We start from the raw sequence: 22,728 nt of genomic DNA, 5'->3' as shown, positions 1-22,728 counted from the left end.
CCGGAAGGTGGCAGAAGATAGAAACTAGCTGGTCCCTCACCCTCGCGTCCCTCCTCCGGTGCCTTTCACTCCGACATTCTAAGTTCCGGGAAAAGGTCTCCTTCTGAGCTGCCTAGGTGGAGGGTGTGACTTAACCACCCTGGGGCCGAGGCCTAAACTGACTCAGTGATTTTGTGGTGGGGCCTCCCTCTTTATTTTTGGCTGCGACCGGTTTGCACAGGCTTCCTGTGTCTCAGTGCTCGGAGGCCAAGCGGCAGGACCCACGGGGACATCCTTTGTTCTCCTGCTCCCTCCGGCCTGAGCATCAAAAAGTGAGACAGGCTGAGCTGTGGCTCCTCGGTTCAGGGAGGGGACAGGGACCGCCCGGTGATGCCTCACCCAGGGTCAGAAGGTGGGTATAGTCCTGGGAGGCGGATTAGAATCCAAACAGATGAGCCTGGACGGAGAGGGCGACAGGCTCTGACTGCCTCAATAGTGTGTAACCAGAAGACTGAGATGTACCAAGTGAATACTTGCGGTGAGGGAAGAGAGGGATGGGTGGCAGGAGAGTGGGTACACCAAGCATAAACAGCAAAGGCCCTAAGGGCAGCTTAAGGGGCCATTACCAGAGGAACAAACATCAGAATCCAGAGCCTCCCCTGGAGTGGGGCTGGTTTCTGTAGGCTACTGTGCATGTACTGTGCATGTATTGTGCCTGTACTGCCATGGGACAGCACCTCCAGGACATCTGTCTTTCTGTGTGACAGGTCTTTTTTTTGTTTTGTTTTGTTTTTGTTTTTATTGCTTGTTTGTGTGTTTGTTTTGAGACAGGGTTTTATGTAACCCAGTCTGGCTTCAAACTCACTAAGTAGCTGAGGATGACCCCGAACCTCTGATTTTTTTTTTGCCTCCACCTCCCAAGTGCTGGGATTACAGGCATAAACTGGTTTTAGGTGGTGCTGGGAATCCAAACTTCAGTTTTCATGCCTCTACACAAATGCTTTGCCCACTGAGCCATCTCCAGCTTCCCCAATTCCCTGCTTTAAAATTTTATATATTATTTTTATTTCTTATGTATATGAATGTATTGCATGTGTGAATGCACCAGTGTCCTGCAATGCCAGTGGAGGTCAGAAGAGGGCGCTGGATCACCTGGAACTGGAGTTATGGATGTGGAGCTGTGGACTGAACCTGAATCTTTAAGAATAACCCAGTACTCTTAACTGCCAGGCCATCTCTCCAACCCCATTTCCCTTCTTTTTATGAGACTGGGTCTCATGTAGCTCCGACTGGCCTCAAACTTGCTATGTAGCTAGGACGACCTTGAACTTCTAATCCTCTTGCCTCCACTTCCTGAGTGCTGTGATTATAGGTGTATATCACCATGCCTGGTTTATGTATATATAAAATGGGACTGAACCTAGGGCTTTTTGCATGCTAGACAAGCGCTGTACCAATGGAGCTACATCCCCAATCTGTCAGTATTATTTTTCATCTTAGTGTCTTAGTGCAAGAGCAGTCAGTGCTCTCAACCGCTGAAGCATCTCTTCAGCCCCCAAATGGGTCTTCTTTAACCATTGGCTAATCTCCTCTAGAAACACTCACAGCACACCCCAAATAATACTTTATCAACTCTCTGGACAGTCCTTAGTCTAGTTAAACTGACAGAGAAACTGAACCATTTCTAACCCCCCCCCGCACTTGTTCATTGGCATCATTGGCACTTATGCACAAATTCAGCTCCTTAACCATGCTTAATCTCCAAATACAGACACTGAACGTCGTAGTTCCACCCAACATGACACATTTGTATTGTGAACAAATGAAAATGCACTAATCCCTTCCCAAGAGAGGGTAAAGTCATCAAGTGATGTTGACTATCTTCCAAGTATTATGATGGAAAATTAATGATATTTGAATACTGGCATAAGGTCAGTTCATCTTAAATTACATGACAAAGGGATAGAAGAAGGAAAAAAACAAAGGCATTTGATTACTATATACACACGTACACGCAAACATTCATAACAAAATGAGGGAGAAACACATGTGATTATAGTTTTCATTTCTCCAACTGGTCACATGTCATAGCCGCTGTTTATAACTACCTTCTACTGTTCACCTGTATCTCCTTTGCCTTTAGCAGAGCACTGCAGAAGGGTTTGCTTCCTTCCAGGTTGGGTGACACAAACCTTCATTTCTGAAGGGTCTGGGTCTCAAGTCATCCTTGCCTGGACTGAGTGTGGTTTTCCATTGACCTTAATCACTGGATGTGGTAATACAAAGAGACAGCCTTAAGGACTTCACAAAACATTCTTCCTAGCTTGACTGTTGAGTAATAGTTCAATTTCCCTTTGGTGATCCAGATCAACCAACTCAAGCATGATCTTTAGTAGCTTCTTAGCACATTGATTTGGAGGTACGAGGAGCCCAGAGTGGCCATGTTGTGTCTTAACTTCTTAACTCAGTGTTCCACTGAGCCTCCTGGTTGAAGCTGTCTCTGAAACTGAGACCTCTAGGCCAGCAGAGTGTGAAGTTGCAGAAATTTTGCTCCTGGATTGCTAGGAAACTAGCACTACCTGTTACAGGCTGATCCAGACTAAATACAGCTTTCTGAAGAATCTTGCTCCAGCCCAACAAGATATTGTCACCTAATTGGCACTGTAAACAGTCTTCAAAAGGAGTTCTGACTGCTGCAGGCTGGTAAGGAACATGGTAATACTAGCGAATTGCACTAATGTTGCCCCACTGCCACATTTTGACTGTGAAATGAGTTTCTTGACCCAAAGCAGCGCTGTATAGAATGATAATGAGGGTCTCTGTAAGTGCACTGTGGGCAGGCAAAGCCAATCAGTAGCCACAAGTGTCTATTCTGGCAAAGGCAAAACACTGTCCCTTCCATGATATAAATGACCCAGCACAATCACTCTATCAGGTAGCCAAACGGCTGAGCTGTTTTCTTCTGGCCAGTTCCCAGCTACATCTTGGGATGCGGGATGGCTGTCATCACCTTCCTGGACTGCTCAGGTAGACACACAGTAATGCGCTGTGCTTTGTGCTAGACACTAGAGATCCAAAGATTTCACATGTAGCACATGCTACAACTGGAACAGAACCCGGCCCAGATGGAGGACCAGAGGTGAGAGTGAGTTAGACAAGAGAGGGAGCAGGGAGGAAGAGAGTGTTGCAGATCAAGAGTTACTGGGAGAAAGGATTGTAACACATTTGGACAATTGCAAATTGTCCAGTATGAACCCAATAGACAAAGTGAGGCATGAAAGATAAGGCTTGAACCAAGACTTGGGATCAGGTCATACAGGGTTAAGCTATATACCCTTTCATGCTAAGGACTTTGGGCTTTATCCTGAGGACATTAGGCAGATCTCAAAGGATTCTGAAAGAGGGGGATAGAATCAAATCTTCATTTTAAAAGATAACATTGGCCCAAGGGTGAGATATGGGGTATGTATATGTGGGGAGAGGGTTAGCTCATGCTTATAATCCCAGTACTTGAGAGGTAGAGGCAGGAGAATTGGGTGTTCAAGTTGATCCTCAGCATGTCTTTAATCCCAGAACTCAGGAGGTAGAGGCAGGTAGATTTCTGTGAGATTGAGGTCAACCTGGTCCACATAGTGAGTTCCAGGCCAGCTGGAGCCACAGGGAGATCTGTTTCAAAGAGCCAAAAAAAGAAAGAAAAAAGAAGAATGGCAAATCAGAGTTATGCAGGAGTCACACTCGCAGAGCACAGATGGCTCCAACTAAGGTTGACACTAGAGGGGAAACAGGGAGAGATTCAGGAGGTATCAAAGAGCTGGAATTGCTAGAATTGACCAAGAAGCTGTTTTGGCTTCTGTCTTTGGCACTTGGAAAAATGGTTATGTTATCTGTCAAGATGGAGACCATGAGGGAGATGCATTTGAGGGAAAAGATGAGTTTTGGGAAAGTTGAGTTCAAAGTTCCTCGGGAGAGCAAGGGGATGGATAGCTTAATGGAAGAGCACTTAACCACCTAGTGTGCGCAAGGCCTGAGGTTCATCCCCCAGTGCCACACACACACACACACACACACACACACACACACATGTTCCCCTGGATATTTGGACAAAGAGATCCAGCAGGCAGTTGGCTATACAGGTCTAGAGTTTAGAAAAGCAATTTGAATCCAATATGCATTAGGATGACCACTACAAAAAAGACATACCCAGAGAATGACTAGCATTGGGAGAGGATGTGGAGAAATTGGAATGCCTGTGTACTGTTGGTGGGAACATAAAATGTTATGACCAAGAAGACAGCATGACAGTCTGTGAAGAGACTGAAAAGAGCATTACCTTGTGATCTAATTCTCCTTCTGGGTACAGACCTCAAAGAATTGAAATCAGAATCTCAAAAGGATGTTTGCACACCTGTGTCCGTAGGAGGATGATTCACGTTAACGGAAAAGTAGAAGTAACCCCAGTGTCCATCGGTTGATGAATAGAAAAACAAAATGTGGCGTGTACATACAATGGGATATTACCTATCAAAAGGAAGGACAGAGCTGGGAAGATGGCTCAGTGGGTGAGAGTGCTTGCTGTGCAAGGATGAGGGCCTGAGTTTGGATCCTAGCTGTGTATGGTCATGTGGATGCCTATTATCATCAATGCTGTAGGAGTCAGAGAAAGGAAGATCACTGGGGCTTGCTGGCCGTCAGCGGAGCTCTAGGTTTAGTGACAGACTCTGCCTCAAAAAATAAGGTGGAGAGTGATAGAGCAGGACACATGGCATCTTCTAATCTCCAGGGGCATACAGGGGCATCCTCCCCATCCATGCATATACCACAGTTACACACACACACACACACACACACGAAGGAAAATTTGGTATGGTCTATTGAAGAACCTAGAGGATGATATGTTAAGTAAAATAGGCCAGTCATAAAAAGAAATACTGTGTAATTCTATCTTTATTAAAAATCTACAGTAGCCAAACTCATAGAGACAAAAAGTAGAGTGTTGATTGCCAAGATGTACAGAAGGGAGAATGGGGAGTTACTGTTTAATGGGTATAGAGTTTCAGTTTTGCAAGTTGAAGAGTTCTGGAAATGGATGGTGATGATGCTTCCAGACTGTATATTTACAAATGGTTATTGTTGGGGCTGGTGAGGTGGCTCAGTGGATAAGGGTTCTTGCTGTTCAAGCCTGGCAGCCTGAATTCAATTCCTGAAACCGACAAAAATGTGGGCAAGAGAACCAACTCCACAAAGTTGTTCTCGGGCTTCCACATGTGTACCATGGCATGCGCATGGCACTTTCTCTCTCTCTGTCTCTCTGTCTCTCTGTCTCTCTCTCTCTCTTTTAAAAAGAAAACCAAATGGAGCCACAGATATCAATTAGTTATGAATATTGAAGTTGTACTCTCATATAGAGACAGCATCGAGGGGACAAGCTAAGAGCTCCAGGGCTGGCAGTTAGAGAGGAAGTAAAGTAGGAGGGAGGTGTAGCTTAGAGGCAGAGGGAGGAGAGCTCAGGGGTCAGAAGCTGGGGTGGAGAGAGAGAGAGAGGGAGAGAGAGAGAGAGAAAGAAGAGAGAGAGAGAGAGAGGAGAGGAGAGGGAGAGAGAATTCATGACTTGGGTGAACTCAGCTTCAGGCCAGAGTAGGATAGAATCTACATTGCATGGGATGAACAGTATATAGGTCAAGGAGGCAGGGCAAAGCACGTCGCCCTGAGTCTTGGCTGTGAGTTGAGGCAGAGAGGACCGCAACAGAGGGAGATGCAGCCAGATACCAGGTGTCCACAAAAGACCGTTATGTTGGTTTGTACCTTGTTCCAATTTCATGTTCATTCAGCATCCTTTTAGATGTGTCCAGATTCCAATGCCCTGGGAACTTCTGGCCCAACTAGACAGAATAACTGCTTAAGGAACTAGTATTCTAGTTGGTACGCTTGGCTTGTTCAAGAAAGTTTGCCAGACTCCAAATAGCTCTGTCAAAAGTTTTAGAAGTTCTTGGAGTTCCCTGTGTCATCTTCCTCCTTGGACTGTCCTCTCTGCCTGAAATGCCCTCCTTCTAATTCCCTGGGTGCTGTTCCCACCCACCTTCAGAGACTCAGCTTAGCTTCACTTGTTTCCCTCCCAGAGCTGTGAACCCCTAGTTAGCGTCTGGTTTCTGTAGTCCCTTTCCCCTAATATGTTCTAGAGACCCAGTAAAAGCTTATTAAACTCAAGATTGGATGGAAAATAAACATTAGGTAGAAGTCACCTAATGAATAATAGAACAGAAAACTCATTCTTTTTTTTCCCCCAAAACATTTGTGTTTATTTACATAGTTTTCTCATTTTCTTTCGTACGTATAGTTGTTTTTATTGCTTCATTTATTTTGGTTTTGCTTATTTTTAATTTTTTCATTTCATTTATTAGAAAGCCCATTATATGTATCTATGTGCATTTTTTTTCCTTTTGAGACAAGGTCTCACGTGGCCCAGGCTAGCCTTGAACTTGTAGGTAGCTGAGGATAATCATGATCTTCTGATCCTCCTACTTCCACCTCCTGAGTGTTGGGATTACAAGTGTGTGCCACCACACTCAGTTTATGCAGTGCTGGGGATTGAGTCCAGGGTTTCATGCTTGCTAGGCAATCACTCTACCAACTGAGCTACATCTTTAGCCCCCTCTCTCCACTTTTTGAGGCAGCCTCAAACTCCTGGACTTAAGTAATCATCCTGTCTCAGTCTCCTGAGTAGCTAGGATTATAAGAGGACTCCACCATGCCCTGCCGAGCAAGCAGTATGTCTTGAATGCTTGCCAACACACATCAAGTATGACAAGTTTACAGAAGATGTGGACCCCATCCTTAGAGAGCAAATATGTGGAAGTTCTTTTCATCACATCTTTCCTCTGTGTATATGTGTATGTTTTGATTGGTTGGTTGGTTGCTTGGTTCTGAGATTGAACTGAGATGAACACATGCTAAGCACATATTCTACCACTGAGCTCCACCCCCAGCCCTTATCTTTCACGTTTGAAAGAGAAATGGTCGTTATACTTGGCCTCTGTGCTCTCAAAATTATTTGCTCATACTTGAGGCTGGCACATCGGATACAATAAATCTTTGTTGAGTAATTGAATGCTCCTTTATTATAGAACTTACAATATGATTTTTTTCTCTCTTTTGCTCTTGGAAGTCAGGGATTCTACCTCATGTTTATCAACAGAATCTAGCATAGAGCTTTGCACATAGTAGGTATCAAAAATGTTTGTTGGTTGAAAGAATGAATTTATCTTTAATTTATTATTATTGTATATATATGATGTGTGCGTGCCCATGACATGGGGTCAGAAGATAACTTTTGGAGTTGAATTTCTCTTTCTACCTTGGGTTCTAAGGATCAAACTCAGGTTGTCAGGCTTTGGGGGCAAGCACTTTTACCTGCTGAATCATCTTACTGACCCTGAAAGAACAAATTTCTAATTGAGGTGTCACCCTCTGGTGTTCAGTCTGTGGGTGCAAGAACTCTTTCCTGCTGAATCATCTTACTGACCCTCAAAGAACAAAAATCTAATTGAGATGAGAGATACACACACACACACACACACACACACACACACACACACACACACACATCACTCACACACTCCTCTGTTCCTCTCTCTGTTTCTCTCTCGCCATTGGAAATTCTTTATTTATTTTATTTTATTTTTTATTTTTTGGTCTTTTTGAGACAGGATCTCCCTGCGCCCCAGCTGACCTGGAACTATGTAGACCAGGTTGACCTTGAACTCACAGAGATCCACCTACCTCTGCCTCCCAAATGCTGGGATTAAAGGCATGCACCACCATGCCTGGCTTAAAAAGACGTTTTTTGTTATTGGCTTTCAACGGGTCTGAATGCTTCTGCAGGCATCCTGGGCAGATTGCTCTGATAAACAGGTTCCTGTTTCTTTGATTGAAGTTCCAAGGATCTGGGAAGCAGTGCAGTCACTGTGAGATCCCTGGACTTGGCTCTCATAGAGGCTGTGACTGCTGGCATGTAGCGTGTCTCAGGGGGACCTGGTTGATAGAGATCTGATGCAATATAGCTATGTATTTGGGTGAGGAGAAGGTGAGCTGAGGCTGCCCAGCTGAGCCACCAATTTACCTTTAGGAAATCTCCAATGAGGGGACTAGGTTTACCCACATGGACACAAAAAGAAACACTGGTAGACCCCTAGTGTGGCTTATCCCACTTCTTTTTTTTTCTTTTCTCTCTATCTCTTTCATCTTTGAGAAAGGGTCTCATGTAGTCCAAGCTGACCTCAAACTCACTATGTAGCTGAGGATGACCTTGAACTTTTGATCCTCTTGCCTTTACCTCCTGAGTTTTGGGATTTCAGGTGTGTTTCACCACACCCAGTTTTATGTGGTGCTGGAGACTGGACTCAGGGTTTCATGCACGCTAGGTAAGCAAGCATTCTACCAGCTGAGCTGCACCCTCAGCCCGGTTCTTTAGTTCAGCAAAAGGGATTCCTTTCACCCTTGTTGCTCTGACTCTGGGGAAATGGGTTTGTCTAAGCAAGGAGGAGGTTCTCAGGTGGGGTTAAGAGGGAAGGATAAGCATTTTAATTTGTTGGCTTTTTTTTTCCTTTAACGATAGCTTTCCAAAGAACAGAATTAGCAGTTCTGTACTGTGGGAAACATCTTTTTTAAAAAAATTATTTATTTATTTTATGTGTATGAGTGTTTGGCCTGCATGTATGTAAATGTACCCATGCATTGTCTGTGGAGGACAGAAGAGGGTAGGTGATATCTTTTCAGAGGTTTGCACATGCTGTAGGGGCTGATCTGGTGTTTGCAAAACTCACTGGATCAGAGTAAAAGGCCCTCCCTCCCACCTGCCCTTTGGCTCTGTCCTATTTGGAGACCAGTCCTCCAGGCTTCACATCTCCATCCTACATTGACCTACCCTGTGAACAAGCATCAGTGCCTTAGGCACCTTACCTTTAGCACAGGTTCTTGCTTCCGGCCTGCATTGATGGGTGACACCTCCCAGCTGTCCAGCATCTGTCAATGAGGGGCTGACAATGGCTTCCTTTTCCAGGTTTCAGCCTTGGGCTCCAACCTCATAAAAGCTGTGGGGAAGCCTTACAACCTTCCTGAGCTAGCGCCTGATTTCTCTTGGACCAATCTGATTTCTTTCTTGCTTGCTTTATATAGCATAAAGGGCTCACGATATAGTTCCATGGTAGAGACCTTGCCTATTAGGGACAAGGGCCTGGGTTCTAGCTCCAATTCTGTAAAAAAAAAAAAAAAAAAAATAAAAAATAATATTATTATACTTCTTTCCCAAGCCCCACTGATATAAAAATAGGCTTTCTGGACATAGACTTAGGAAATGAAAGAGAAACACTCCATTATTATCCAGATCTATTTTAGCAAACAGATACACAGTCTATTAAAGTTCAATAATAATGCATGCCAGTAAGTTTGAGGTTTAACAAATAGGATAAGCTGGGTTTGTTATCACATGCATTTAAGCCCAGCATCCCAACACTCATGAGGCCAAAGCAGACATATCTCTGTGAGATGGAGGCCAGCCTGATCTCTATACTAAGTTCAGGCCAGCTGGGGCTACAGGGAAGCTCTGTGTTAAAAAAAAAAAAAAGAAAAAAAAAAAAAAAACAAAAATCAAACAAAAAAAATCATTAAAGCTTGTAGTATTTATCCCCAACAAAAAAGACCTGAGTTGCTTTCTGGCTATTTTTCTGTTCTTCATTATTTGTAAATTCCAACTTTCTAGCCTCCAGCTAGGCAAATTTATAAGCTATTATTATTAGTTGTGTGGAAGCCTCATATTCAGAATGTTTTCTGATTAAAAGAGGACATTCTTTATTTAAAAAGATTTCAGAAATACTTTGTTTCTCTCCATTCTAAAGGCTCTTTTTGGTTTCCTACCCTCTCCCCAGAGCATTGCCAGATGCTGTCTTTTCACAGCTTTGAAATACTGCAGTTTAATTTGACATTGCATTTGCAGTTATTAATTCTAGGTGGTGGGAATATGGGTTTAAGTTACAGTATTATTTACACGTCTTCTGTAACTTTTATATTTATCAGAAGAGAACAACCCCAGACTGAATGGTTTTCTCCCTCCTTCCCCGGGTTTGTTGGTGGTTCTGTGTGCTATCTCAGTTCCCAAGCTGTTAGCAGGCCCACACTGTTTCCTTTGTGCATGGCCAGATCTCAGTGTTCCAGGGCAGTGTTTCTCCCACCAAACCACGGACGCCTGCCAACCATTCTTGCTGGGCTAGGAAGTGAACCACTGATACTAGAGATTAGAAAACAAAATAAGGAGATGCAGGGACCTCTTTGCAGAGCTCCACCACAGGTACTAACTAGCTTTGCTCCACTGGCTTTGCTCCAGTTCCCAGAGAGAATAACCAGGCTTTTGAGGCAGACAGACTACTGCGTGGTGTGGCCCAAGATGACACATGGCTTGATGGGGGAGCTGAGGACGTGGGATGAAGGTGTTGATCCTGGAGCTTCAGGTTTTAATTGCACTTAGCCCCATCCTCACGTGCCATCTGTTAACTAACAAATTTCCTTCAGTGTCTTCATTCAGGACAGTGGTTCTCAAGCTTGGGTGTCTGTCTGAATCACCCAGAGAACTTGTTAAAACACATATTTGTAGACCCCCTTTTCCTGAGTTTCTGATTCAGTATGATTAGGCTGAAGCCTGAGATTTTGTATTTCTAAGTTCCTAGATGATGCAGATGTTGCTGGTTTGAAACAACACTTTAAGAACCACTGGTTAGGGCTGAGGAGACAGATCAGTAAAGTGCCTGGTAAAATGCTCACTGCACCAGCATGAGGATGTACTGGACGTGCCTGTAATCCCAGTGCTGGGAGGTGAAGATTTAGTGATAGATCCTGTCTCAAAAATTAAGATGAGGCATGCAAGCTAGCTTAGTGGGTAAAGACACCTGCCTCCAAGCCTGATGACCTAAGTTCAAGCCGCAGGACTCATAGTGAAAGGAGAGAGCCAATTCCTACAAGTTGTCCTCTGACTTCCACATGTGTGCCAGGGTATTCATGTACCCATACACATAGACAAAATAAATAAATGTAATTTTAAAAGCTTTAAAATAAGGTGGAGAGCAACTGAGGAGGATATCCTGACACTGACCTCTGGTCTCTGCATGCATGTGCATGGGTGTGTGCACACCTGCATGCACAGACCTGGATACACACAGGAATATGTGCATATACATACAACACACACACATGCACACACACATGCATGCACACATGCACGCACACACATAAGTCAGTCATGAGGGCACATGTCTGTAATCCTAACACTTGGGAGACAGACACAGGAGGATTGGTATAAGTTTAAGACCAATCCAGTCTACAAATCAAGTTCAGGCCAGGTACAAAGCAGGAGTATGTTTCAAAAAACAAACAACAAAATCATGGGTTTTGATATGATTGTACGACTGGTGGTCACATTTTATCTGTTGCAGTGAAAATAAAGGTAAATAAAATGCAAATGACGCCATAAATGTTTCCTGATAAAAGAAATGAAAAGATTAGTAGTTTTGTACAGTTTTGTGCTTTATGTACACTTCTAATTGTGTAGCATCCAGTTTCCACTACTCTGTGCTCCAGTAGTTAGGGAACGGGAGATGCTGTTTGCAAAGGGGCACACTAGTGTCCATCTCAGCCCAGAAGGTATACTTTCTGGTCTTACAGTGACCCTTTCCCACTCCCCTGATGGGAAACCTGCATGTCTAGATTTTTTTTTTCATGTTATGCTCTTCAGGGTGGCTCCAAACTTGTGGGCTTAAATAATCCTTCTGCCTCATCTTCCCTGGTTAGCTGGGACCAAAGGCATGTATTACAATACTCAGAAAGTTAATAGCATTATTTTTAAAATGTATTATTATATTTTAAATTACATTTATTTATTTATCCATTTACTTATTGGGTGCATGTGCCATGGCATGTGTGTGGACATGTCAGAGGATAATTTGTGGGTTCTCTCCTTCCACCACATGGGTCCCAGAGACTGAACTCAGGTCATTAGTCTTAACAGCAAGTACTTCACCTGTTGAGCCATCCTTCTGGATCTAAATTATTATTATTATTATTTTGGTTTTTTGAGACAGGGTCTTACTATATAGCTCTGGCTGAACTGGAACTTGCTTTGTAGGCCAGACTGTCCTTGAACTCAAAAAGATCTGCCTGTCCCTGCCTCCTAAGTGTTGGGATTAAAGGCATGTACCACTAGACCTGGTCTTAAATTATTTTTTAAAAGTTCAAATATACATATCAGAATTTAACAGCAAAACTGATGTTTGAAGATATGTTTCAGGGAATTCTAACTCTACCTTCCCATCTTGCTTGCTGTTCCTAGGCCACCTCCCATCCTCAGGAGGGTCTTCAGCCAGGCTCAACACACAGCTGTTTTCTGACATGGTTTAGAGTTGGAGTTAAATAAGAACTGCTCAGGAAGTAGAAAATCTCCTGTGTGTGTCCTGTGTGTTTGGAGGAAAGGGAGTGCTTAGGGTGAGGGAGGGACATTCGTTGTTTCCATTTGTCAGTCATTTTCCCCAAACTGTTCACACTTCCCACATTTAGTACTGGTAGGAAAATCCCCAAATAAACTGTAGTCTGCACTCTTTACCAGCAGGAACAGATGATAAAGTGTTGGTAATCTGGCCTCTTTCTTCTTATATAACAAGAAATTGGATTTTTGTTGTGGACCTTTCATTGTAGAGCAGGGGATAGGCTCTGTAGAGGGTTGTGGTTTAATCTTTGTCTTCTTTGTAAGGCGTTATGTACATAACACACTATGTACATACTGTACTGTGTTAATTTTTCTATTGTTATTAAGTTCTCATTTATGGTGAAGGTTAAGCAATTTTTGTGTGTGTGTGAGAGTGTGTGTGTGTGTGTGTGTGTGTATGTATTGCTTACATGTGTGTAAGTGCACCCGTGTCATACAATGTCCACAGATGGCCGAAGAGGGTGTCAGATCTCCTGGAACTGGAGTTACAGATGGTTGTTAGTCACCTTGTGGTGAGTGACCCAAACCTGGGTCCTCTGCAAGAGCAGCCAGAACTCTTAACCACTGGGCCATCTCTCCAGCCCAGTTAAACGGAATCTTAAAATGATAGTTTTCTCTTACATTGTGTGCTTTTGGGAGTATTTTAAAAAATCTGTTCTGTTCTCACTAATGTTGCATAATTTTTATTCCAGATAATGAAATTTCAGACCTCATTAGTTTCTTCCTGCCAAGGACTTCAGATCTGGGACTCTTTTTAAATGTCTTTTTATGATCTACAGGGAAATTTTGGTGACCTACAGCATACAATAAAGACACTTCCGCTGGGTGTGGTGGCACACACCTTTAGTCCCAGCACTAGAGAGGCAGAGGCAGGCAGATCTCTATGAGTTCAAGGCCAGCCTGATCTACATAGCGAGTTCTAGATCAGCTGGGACTACAGGAAGACTCTGTCTCAAAAAGACCAAATAAATAAATAAATAAATGTAAAAAAATAAAAATAAACAAAGACACTTGCATAAATATGTTCATCATAGTACTGTTCACAATAGCCAAGTCATGGAATCAGCTTAGGTGGATGGTATATGTACACAATAGTGTATTATTATTTAGCCATAAAAAACAAAATCATGTTGTTTGCAGGAAAAAGGCCAGAACTGGAAGATCATCATGCTAAGCAAAATGAGCCAAACTGTGACAGATATTGCATGGTTTTGTTTGAGACAGGGCCTTGGGAAACCCTGGCTGGCCTTGAACTCACTAGAACTTACTACGTAGCCAAGTATGGTATTGAAATCCTGAGCCTTCTGTCTCCACTGGGCTCAGTCAATGAAAAAATGCACTCATGACACTAACCTACTGAACATCCTAGCTTAGCAATGCAGCACACAGAGAGTCTCAGTTGTTCACTCTTATGATCACAGGGTGGACTGGAGCTGTGGCTCACTGCTCCTGCCCAGCATTGCCCTTTACATTACAGGCTGGGAAAAGATCAAAATTCAACATTCAAAAGTAGGATTTCTACTTCAAATAAATTGATCAATTAAGTGAATAACATCTTTACATTCATATTTAGAAGAGTAGTGAAGCTAAAAGCCCTATTCAGAAGTCTTATGACTTCTAATTGCTTTCACAAATCATAAAATTGAAAATCTCTAAGTTGGGAACTGTTTGTATAAACATTTGACATGAAAAAAAAATGTTGCAGGGACTCAGTGGTCCCCCAATGTGGGTTTTATTTGTGTTTTAATGTACCTCACCATTAGATGGTGGTATTGTAGTAGACATAACGGCTCAGGGGCAGAGGCTGTCTTCACCCATTTCTAAGCTCAGAGAGGTCTAAATTGGTCTAGTAGAACCATAAGGTTCTTGTCAGCCCAATAAGGTAGATTTGCTCCTAGGACCTCTGCCCTAAGACTCCATGGCAAGTCAGATGTGGTAAAGGCTAGAATCAGGACTTTTTTTCTCCTATTCTTCTTCCTCCTCCCCTTCCCCCTCCCCCCTCCTCCTCCTTGGTACTAAGGATGGAACTTGGGGCCTTGTGCCTGCCAGACAGGGATTCTACTACTGGGCTCTATCTTTAGCTCCAGAACTTTTTTTGGTTTCAGGGTTCCCTGTTACCTCCAGATCTAGGCTAATGATCATTTAAGCCTAAGAGAACTGAGCTGGAGCTGGGAGGTAATGTCATAAGACTTCTGAGTGTGACTTTTAGCTTCACTACTCTTCTAAATATGAATATTAAGATATTATTCATTTAATTAATCAATTTATTTATTATTTTGGTTTTGTGAGATAGGGTCTCACTATATAGTCCAGGCTGTCCTGGAAAACTGGATTCTCCTGCATTTGCCTCTCAAGTGCTAGAATTATAGGCCTGCAGCATCATACCCATATAAACTATATAATTATTGCTATCTCCTAAGAGGGCGATATTTCTTTCAATTAGTATTTAATTTTCCCTTCCTGTGTCTATACTATCATTAACTGATGTTTAAAAACGAAGCAGGGATAGTGTTTCATGTGTAAAGTGGGAAAGAAAGAAATGGCTCTTCTCTGGTTCTTTCTTTCCTCAGTTTCAAGACACCTGCTATTGACATTAGTGTCTTGTTTTCTGCAATGAGTCACAAGGTGTCACCATCAGCGATTCTGTGCCCCAAGAGGACAAAAGAAAATTAGGTCAAGGGAATTTGCTTGGACGTTTAAAGGTTTTAAAGAATGGCACGTTCAGTTTAATTTCTAACATAATTGAAAGGCTTTAACAGTATTAGAACGCTAATGGGACTGTGCAGGGCTGGTAGAAATAGAAACAAATCCAATCAGACCTACTTTCAGTAAAGAAAATGAGTCTAAGAAGAAAGGAAACCCAGTGAAACAGAGAGAACAGAGTGGATTTGGTTTATAAATGTTTTCCTCCTTTAGGAATCAAGGTGAGCGTCTCACTGGGCCTCATGGGACAGACTTGCTGGGACAGTTCACTGTACTTGTGTTGGGGGCTCCATCTCACCAGTTATTGGGGCTTTACAACTCAGCATCACCAACCATTCACTCACTGGTCCATTGTCAAAAGGTGTCTCAGTCAATTTTCTCAAAGGCTTCACTGTTGCTCTACCCTCTTCAGGGACCACTGTAATTGCCCTGGTCAGGAACTGGTCCTCTACACTCTTGAGCCTGGGGCTCCAGCAACCCTAGCTTCATCCTCCTAGTCTGGCACATTCCATGATAGTGGGAATGTTGCCAAGGCAAATGAGCAAAAACCTTACCTGCATGCTCGCTAGGGGCCGACAGCAAAGGCTCTCCTGGCCCCCAGCAGCTCTGAGGATGGTTCTCACTGTCACAGGTGCCTACTGAAACCATCTATGTTCTTTTTCACAAAGTGACCTTCACTATCACAGATTCTCTTACCTTCAGTGACTAGTGAGTGACCAGTGGTGACTGTTGATCACAGAAGTTACATTACTTGTGCGGCTGGAGATCTGACTGCTCAGAAAGATGCCTTCCCTGCTTCTGAGCATTAGAAAAGACCAGTGGGAACCAAGGCTACTGTAGACCTGACCATGTGGCAGCCCTGCCTAAGTGGGCCTCTCCTTAGCCATGCAGTCTGTGTCTCTAAGAAACACAGATCCACTTCTTTCCCACATCTGCTGGGTGATCATTTTTCTTAGAAAATAGGTACATCTTCAAGGCCCTGAGAATCTGATGTTTTCCTTCAAGGACAGCCTTGCTGGACACTCCAGGGATCTTCCCAAGTGCAGAAGGCTTCACTCTTGTACATTCTTCACTGTAGGTTTAACAGAGAGCCTTGTCCTCCAGCCATGCCCCATGAAGACTGATATCGAAGTCTCTTACAGCCTTAATGTATATAGAACTGCATGCAGTACAACGTTGATAAATGTTGGCCACTAGCTTTGAGTGGGGAAGGCGGAGAAGACATTTCTAGTGTGTGGTCTTTGCTGCTTTTCTCGGTGTGAGTGCCTTGGGACGTTCATTTGGGGAACTCCTGAGAAAATTGTATTGATGGGGAAGAGAGAACAGGGCTGCATTTGTGTAAGCGCTGAGCTTCCACACAGGGCAGGGGTCAACAAATTGAGGCCTCCTGGCACAAACAGAGGACATGCTGGGAAAGACCTCCATTTGCTCCAAGAGGACCTTGGGAAGCCAGCTGGGGAGAGGATCCTAACAGGTGTCTCTCAGCTCTGCTCTTTCCTCTGGATTGGGGTGTGGGTGTGGGTGTGTGTATGTGTGTGCCAGGAAAATTTATCTTGGAATGAGTATTACAGCGATAACATTATGGATATTATTACTGCAATTTTGGGGTCCCTTCTTGGTTGCCAAATGATACAGGGGGAATTGGGGTTCCCTCTTGGGGTTTTTAGTCTCATTATTAAAAAATTTTTTTAAATGGACTCAAAGGGAAGCTTGAGGACAATTTTATTAGAATTTAAAAGAAAAGCCCTCAGGGTAGGCAAGTTGTAAATCTCAGCAGCCAGCCAGAGGAGGAGGTTAGAAGAGAGAAGGAAAAGAGCCAGGAAGTTTGAGCCACTTAGAGGTCAGGCAGATGTCAGACAAGCAGCCACACAGAGGGGAGGGGAGCTTTACAGAAAAAGTGAAGCCCAAAGCATTAAGGAACAAAAGTTCAGCAAAGAGGAGAAGAAAAGGATAGGTTACACTTTTCTGAAGAATTTAGATAAACAGACTTACTAAGCTACTTGTCTGTGGTCTAGTAACCTACTATGATAGAGGCAGGGATTTGGGGCAGGAAAAGTACATTGTCTTATTAAAGAACTAATTATTTTCTCTTTGCCATGGCTTAAGGTAAAACCATCTTCCAAGGGGTGGTCCCGTGGCTAGGTGATTGACCCAGCCCAACTGGAATGTTAGGTCTCCACCTGGGCCAGAGATTCTATTCTCTTGATTAGGTGGAGTTTTTTTTTTTAACTATTTATTTAATAACCACATACTTAGAAGAAGCATTTCATTACAACAGCATTGACATATTCAATAACAATTTCCAGAGCTAAGATATATCTCTTTCAAAATTGACTGTAAATTTTTAGGTTCACAGTTGAATTAATACAGTTATACAATATTGAACTCTGTATAAAGCCCATAAGACATAAAATTGAATGAGGTTTTAACCTTTAAGAAACATCTGCATTTCATTTTAAAATATATTGTTTCATACAGAAAACAATATCATTTTTAATGCTACCAACACTTAGATGTTTGCATATGCATCTCTAATCTCTATGTACCTGAGTATTACTAGTCAGAGTCGGTTACTTTCTGAGATCCTTGGCACCTGAGCATGGATATAAGGTCATCAGGTAGATTTTAATGGTAGTATTTTTCACCTCTACTAATTAACATGAAGCAAATTTTTATGCTTCTTCCTCAAATATAACAAATTTTTTATTTGTTGATTTTTTGTGTTTTTCATACAGAACATCACAAACAATCTTATTCATCTACATACCCACATCCCAAATGACAGCCCCCATAAACTTTCCCCCCTCCATGGACCCGTATACTTTGTCATCCCTGTTATTGTCCACTGTGTTGTTGGTGCCCCCAGCCATTTCCCAGTGCTCGTCCATCCACTGAATCTTGTCAGCCTATCTAGAGTTCCTTGTTTTAGGGAGCTCAGATCTTCCTCATCTAGCAGCAATCAGTTGCCAGTATTCCTTTAGAAAATATTAGGGTCTGATGTTCATTGTCCCAATTCTATGCTGGGTTACTGTTTGGGAGTGGGTAGATTTCAATGGTAATGTTTATCACCTCTACTAATTAACATGACGTAAATTTCCATGCTTCCTCCTCAAATATAATAGATTAAAAAAATTTTGTTGATTTTTTTTGTGGCGTGTGTGTATATCACACAGAACATCCCAAACCACCTTATTCAATTATATACCCACTTCCCAGATGACACCCTTCCATAGCTTCCCTCCACTCATTAGAGCCCTTATACTCTGATATCCCTGTTACTGTCTGCTATGTTGTCGGCACCCCCAGCCATTCCCCACTACTTGCCCTTCTGGTGAATCTAGTCAGCCTATCTAGAGGTCTTTGTTTTAGGAAGGTCAGCTGTTCCTCATCTAGCAGCAATCAGTTGTCAGTATTCCTTTAGATAAGATTGGGGTCTGCTGTTCATTTTCCCAGTTCTATGCTGGGTTACTACCTGGAAGTCCCTTTGGCCACCCTGGCCAACAGGAGTTTTTGGTTTTTTAAAAAATGGACCTTTATTGCTACAGTAACTACAGTTGACTCACATACCTAATTTCTGAAAAGGGAGTATGTTTTGTGATTTTTAAATGTCTGTACAGGGCTGGAATAACTCAGTGGTAAAACCCTTGCCTAGCATATACAAAGCTCTGAGTTCCATCCATAGACCCACTATATATATCTCCATACAACACTCTAATACCTTTGAATTGTAGGAATGACTTTTATAAAATGAACAGAATCTGGACTAATGACTTTTAGTTAACCTTGGCAAAATCACTGAACCTTGTGCTGTTGTGACTCAGGCACCTGATCACCTGACCTTGATTCTTGGGAACCTCAATTTGCTATTCTACCCCAAGATCATGAATGAATTCTCAAGGGTATGCTTGAGAATTAACATCAAATCACCGAAAGGCAGTGTATGCATCTTCATGGTCAACAAGGAAGATTGAGAGGTATTGCTTGCCCTTGTGAGTATGAGATGTTTTAGGCTTAGGGATGGAAGGGCAAGATTGTTTGATAAGGGTGGATCCAAGCTTGTATTTTCCCAATTGAAACTGGAGCAACAGTATAGAATAAAATTATGGGCAAGGCCTGACTTGAGGACACAGTCCCAGAGCATAGTTCCAAGGCACCATTCTAAGAGACATTTGGGGGAATGGATGTCCACTCTTAAAAACTAAGAGTCAAGCTGTTTTATCCAGGTAATTGTAATGTGGCATGGTGACACCAAAAGAATGAGTAAGAAAATTCTGGAGTCCTTGGAGTTTCAAAAAATTATTTATTTTTTGTGTATCTGTGTATAGGTCAGAGGACAATTTGGGGGAGTTAGTTTTCTCCTCCAACCAGGTATCAAACTCAGGCCATCAGGTTTGCATGGCAAGGACCTTTACCCACTGAGCTTGACATTTCTAGTCAAATGACAGCAAGGAATTTTCCTCATAGAACAAGTTTCAAAGGAGCAGTGGGTGATGAAATGAATTTTCTTTTTGCCTTTTGTTTTGGTCTTTTGGAGACAGGGTCTCCCTGTAGCCCTAGCTGTCCTGGAACTCACTATGTAGACCAGGCTGGCCTGAACTCAGAGAGATCCGCCCACCTCTGCCTCCCAAGTGCTGGGATTGCACCGTGCCACCACGGCTGGCCTTGAATTTGCTTTCTGATCATATTCCATGTGTCCCACTGGACCAATAGGTTTTGGTGGCTGGAGGTAGTTGGTGGCCCTTCCAGGACCAGCTGGATCTGCAGTGTTCCTTGCCTTGGGCCCAGTGGGAATAGGGGCCTTGGGGAAAGTGGGGCCTGCCCAGTGGACTCCTGGATTTCGGTCAAGGCTAAATTTACAAATGGATATTTTGATAAGATGATGTATTTGCAGATAGAGATATTGCTTGTGGTACAGAGCCTCACTCCTTCTGTAGCCTGTACAAAAATCTCCTAGGTTCTCCTGTTGTTAGGGTTCAAGAATCAAGAATAATTTCCACAGATACCCAAAAAGATTATACAAAAAGTTTATTCAAGAATTTAAAGTAAATAAAGAGACAACAACCAAATGTCAGCTAGCTGGGCACAGACTTCACAAGCCAAAGATGGAGTCTGGCCCCAAACAATAGCAGGCAGGAGCTTTTATTGGGACACTCCACAGAAACCTGCACGCCCAACAAGCATCTTTTTAAAATAATTGGATGTCCCCATATCCTGTGTACGGGGGACGTCTTGATTGGTAGGGGCTGTCTTCAGGGCACTGGAATGTGCTGACTAATATCTTTTAGAGGCAGAAGTTTTTGTTCATACCTTGCAAAGCTTTTACATGTACAATATGCCTGCACTTGTCTGGGCTTGTCTAAATAAGCTAGCCAAAATGGAGTCAGAGCATTCTGGCTCTTCATTCCCCCCTAGAGTTATGGCAAGGGTTAAATCTTTAAGCCAAGCAAATTACAGAAGTGGAAAGGAGCAGTTAGACGGTGCATTTAGGACAGTGGAACCATTTCTATATTGTCATAAGGCTTGGGGGTCTCGATTTAAATGAGTATACTGTGAATTCAGTACCATCAGTTGGACTGTCTGTATCCATTCTCAGATGAATTTGAGCAAGGCATTAAGAATACAGGGGCCACAGGTGACTGCTAATAGGAGTAAGAGGAGAAGCCCGACTATTGCTGAGATCAAAGTTGTTAACCATGGGGACCAGTCAAATAGGGATTCGTACCAATTTTGTTGATTTAGTCGTTAGTTTTCTCTTTCCTTAAGTCTTTGACGGACCTCAGCCAAAGACTGTTTCATAACTCCCAAGTGATTAACATAGAAACAGCATTGTTCCCCTAGGACAACACAGAGTCCTCCTTTTTCTAGAAAAAGTAAATCCAGCCCTCTCCTATTTTGTAAGGTTACCTCAGCTAAAGAAGATAGAGTCTTCGAGTTGGCGGATAGATGTTTCTAATGATTGTATGTCTAAGTCTATGGCCTGTCTAAGAAGATGATAATTTTTACCCTGGAGGACTAAGCGCTGAAGCCCCCAGACCAGTTGCAGTTGTTACTCCGACCCTGAGTAAGTAGACAAAACAATTGCAGTGGTTTGTATGGCCCTATGAGGTCTAGACTCTGGTTTCCATTTCTATGTCTGTTCTATAATATAGATGGGGAACCAGCTGCACTAGTACACAAAAATCCCTGGTCTGGTTTAAAATGGATGAATGGAGGCATATAGTTAAGCCAGAGGTACAGGCCCAGCAAGTGGAGTTGGGGGGCACCATATATGGGTTAGGTGTAGTAGCCCCTATCTCTTGAACAGAGTTACATAGATGTTGGTAATAAGGGGGGACAATTTTATGTGAGGAGTCACACATAGCCCTTTTCTATACACTTGGGTGAGGGTGAGTCCCCTTCTCCCTGTAGGTGGGGGAATTCTACAGGCAGTGGGGTCAGAAGTGACAACATAATTTCCTGGGAGAGCTAACCCATCATAAAAGGGAGGGCTCGGGTCCATGCAAAACCAGCAATGGATAGTAAGGTTAGGGAAAGTATTATTTAAAGCAGTAAAGTTGGCATTTAGGAAGTTTGTAAGCCCAGGGGATGGCTGCAAGGGCTCTTGGACCTGTTGGATCTCTGGGGGTGTGGATCTAGGTGTGGGCAAAGTAGAGTTTTATCCAGTCAGACAATTTGGCTAGGAGCTGGCCTCTCGACAGATTTAAAAATAGTTAAGGCCAGTGTTGGTCACCCTATAGGCTGTAACACTGTCCAAGACGGCCCCATCTGGGTCCCCAAGACTGGACCCACCTGAAGACGGACTGAAAAGAGAATTCCTGGATCAGTCCCTGTGGTATATAACCTGAGGCCCCAAGTTCACCCATCAATCCATTTTTGTAGGTTTTTAAGTTCCTTTCCTTTTGGGGTGAAGCTCAAGGAGATAGGGTTGCATCTAGAGGAGGAACAGGGTCCCTTGAATTGCCTTGATCTGGGGTTTTGCCAAAGGGTTAGGCCTGGAACCGCAGTTACCTGGATCAAGTTGGTAGTGACGGGGGCAGCCCAATTTATATATCCAGTAGACACACAGCTCCATGAAGCACAGAAATAGTCCCCCGGCCCCCCACAGGTACTTCTTCTGTCACCATTGTTGCCTGGGCAAACATAGAAGTGTTGCTCCTTCATCCTCTTTCGGCCGAGGAGAGACTGGCAAGCATAATTTATAGTGCCTGACGGGGTGTATGATTCCCAAGCTCTTTCAAGCAGGTCACAGAGGTCGAATGTAGTCTTGGGGAACCTGGCACCTGGAGGTCCCAGGTGGGAGGAGATGTTCACTATCTTTCCAGTGGATGTGCTACTAACTACCCAGGTGAGGTTTTGGAGTCCTTGGGGGGAGTTAGCTAGGGCAGGCTCTATTAAAAAAAAAATCAACAAGGGTTATGGTGTGGCAGAGATTTTTAGTTTGAGAGGATTGTCTTTTACCCGTGTGACCTTCCATCTCTTGTCAACTTGGCCTGACCAATCTTCTGATGCAGGCTTTAGATGCA

At 43.2% G+C, this 22,728-nt stretch overlaps 1 long non-coding RNA gene across 1 annotated transcript in view; it reads left to right on the top strand.

Annotated features, from left to right (window-relative positions):
• Window positions 1-21,250, top strand: part of LOC115066992 — a 28,276-nt gene extending 7,026 nt beyond the window's left edge. Inside the window, exon 3 of the long non-coding RNA XR_003846431.1 lies at window positions 21,105-21,250. This is a non-coding gene — a long non-coding RNA (uncharacterized LOC115066992). The remainder of the gene's footprint in view (window positions 1-21,104) is intronic.
• The last annotated feature ends 1,478 nt before the right edge of the window (window positions 21,251-22,728 follow it).

The sequence above is a fragment of the Nannospalax galili genome, unplaced genomic scaffold, assembly GCF_000622305.1.
Source record: "Nannospalax galili isolate Female #2095 unplaced genomic scaffold, S.galili_v1.0 scaffold543, whole genome shotgun sequence".
In the NCBI taxonomy this organism is placed as follows: Eukaryota; Metazoa; Chordata; class Mammalia; order Rodentia; family Spalacidae; genus Nannospalax; species Nannospalax galili.
Note: the sequence above shows the minus strand (reverse complement) of the source record. Positions and strands in the feature narration are given on the sequence as shown.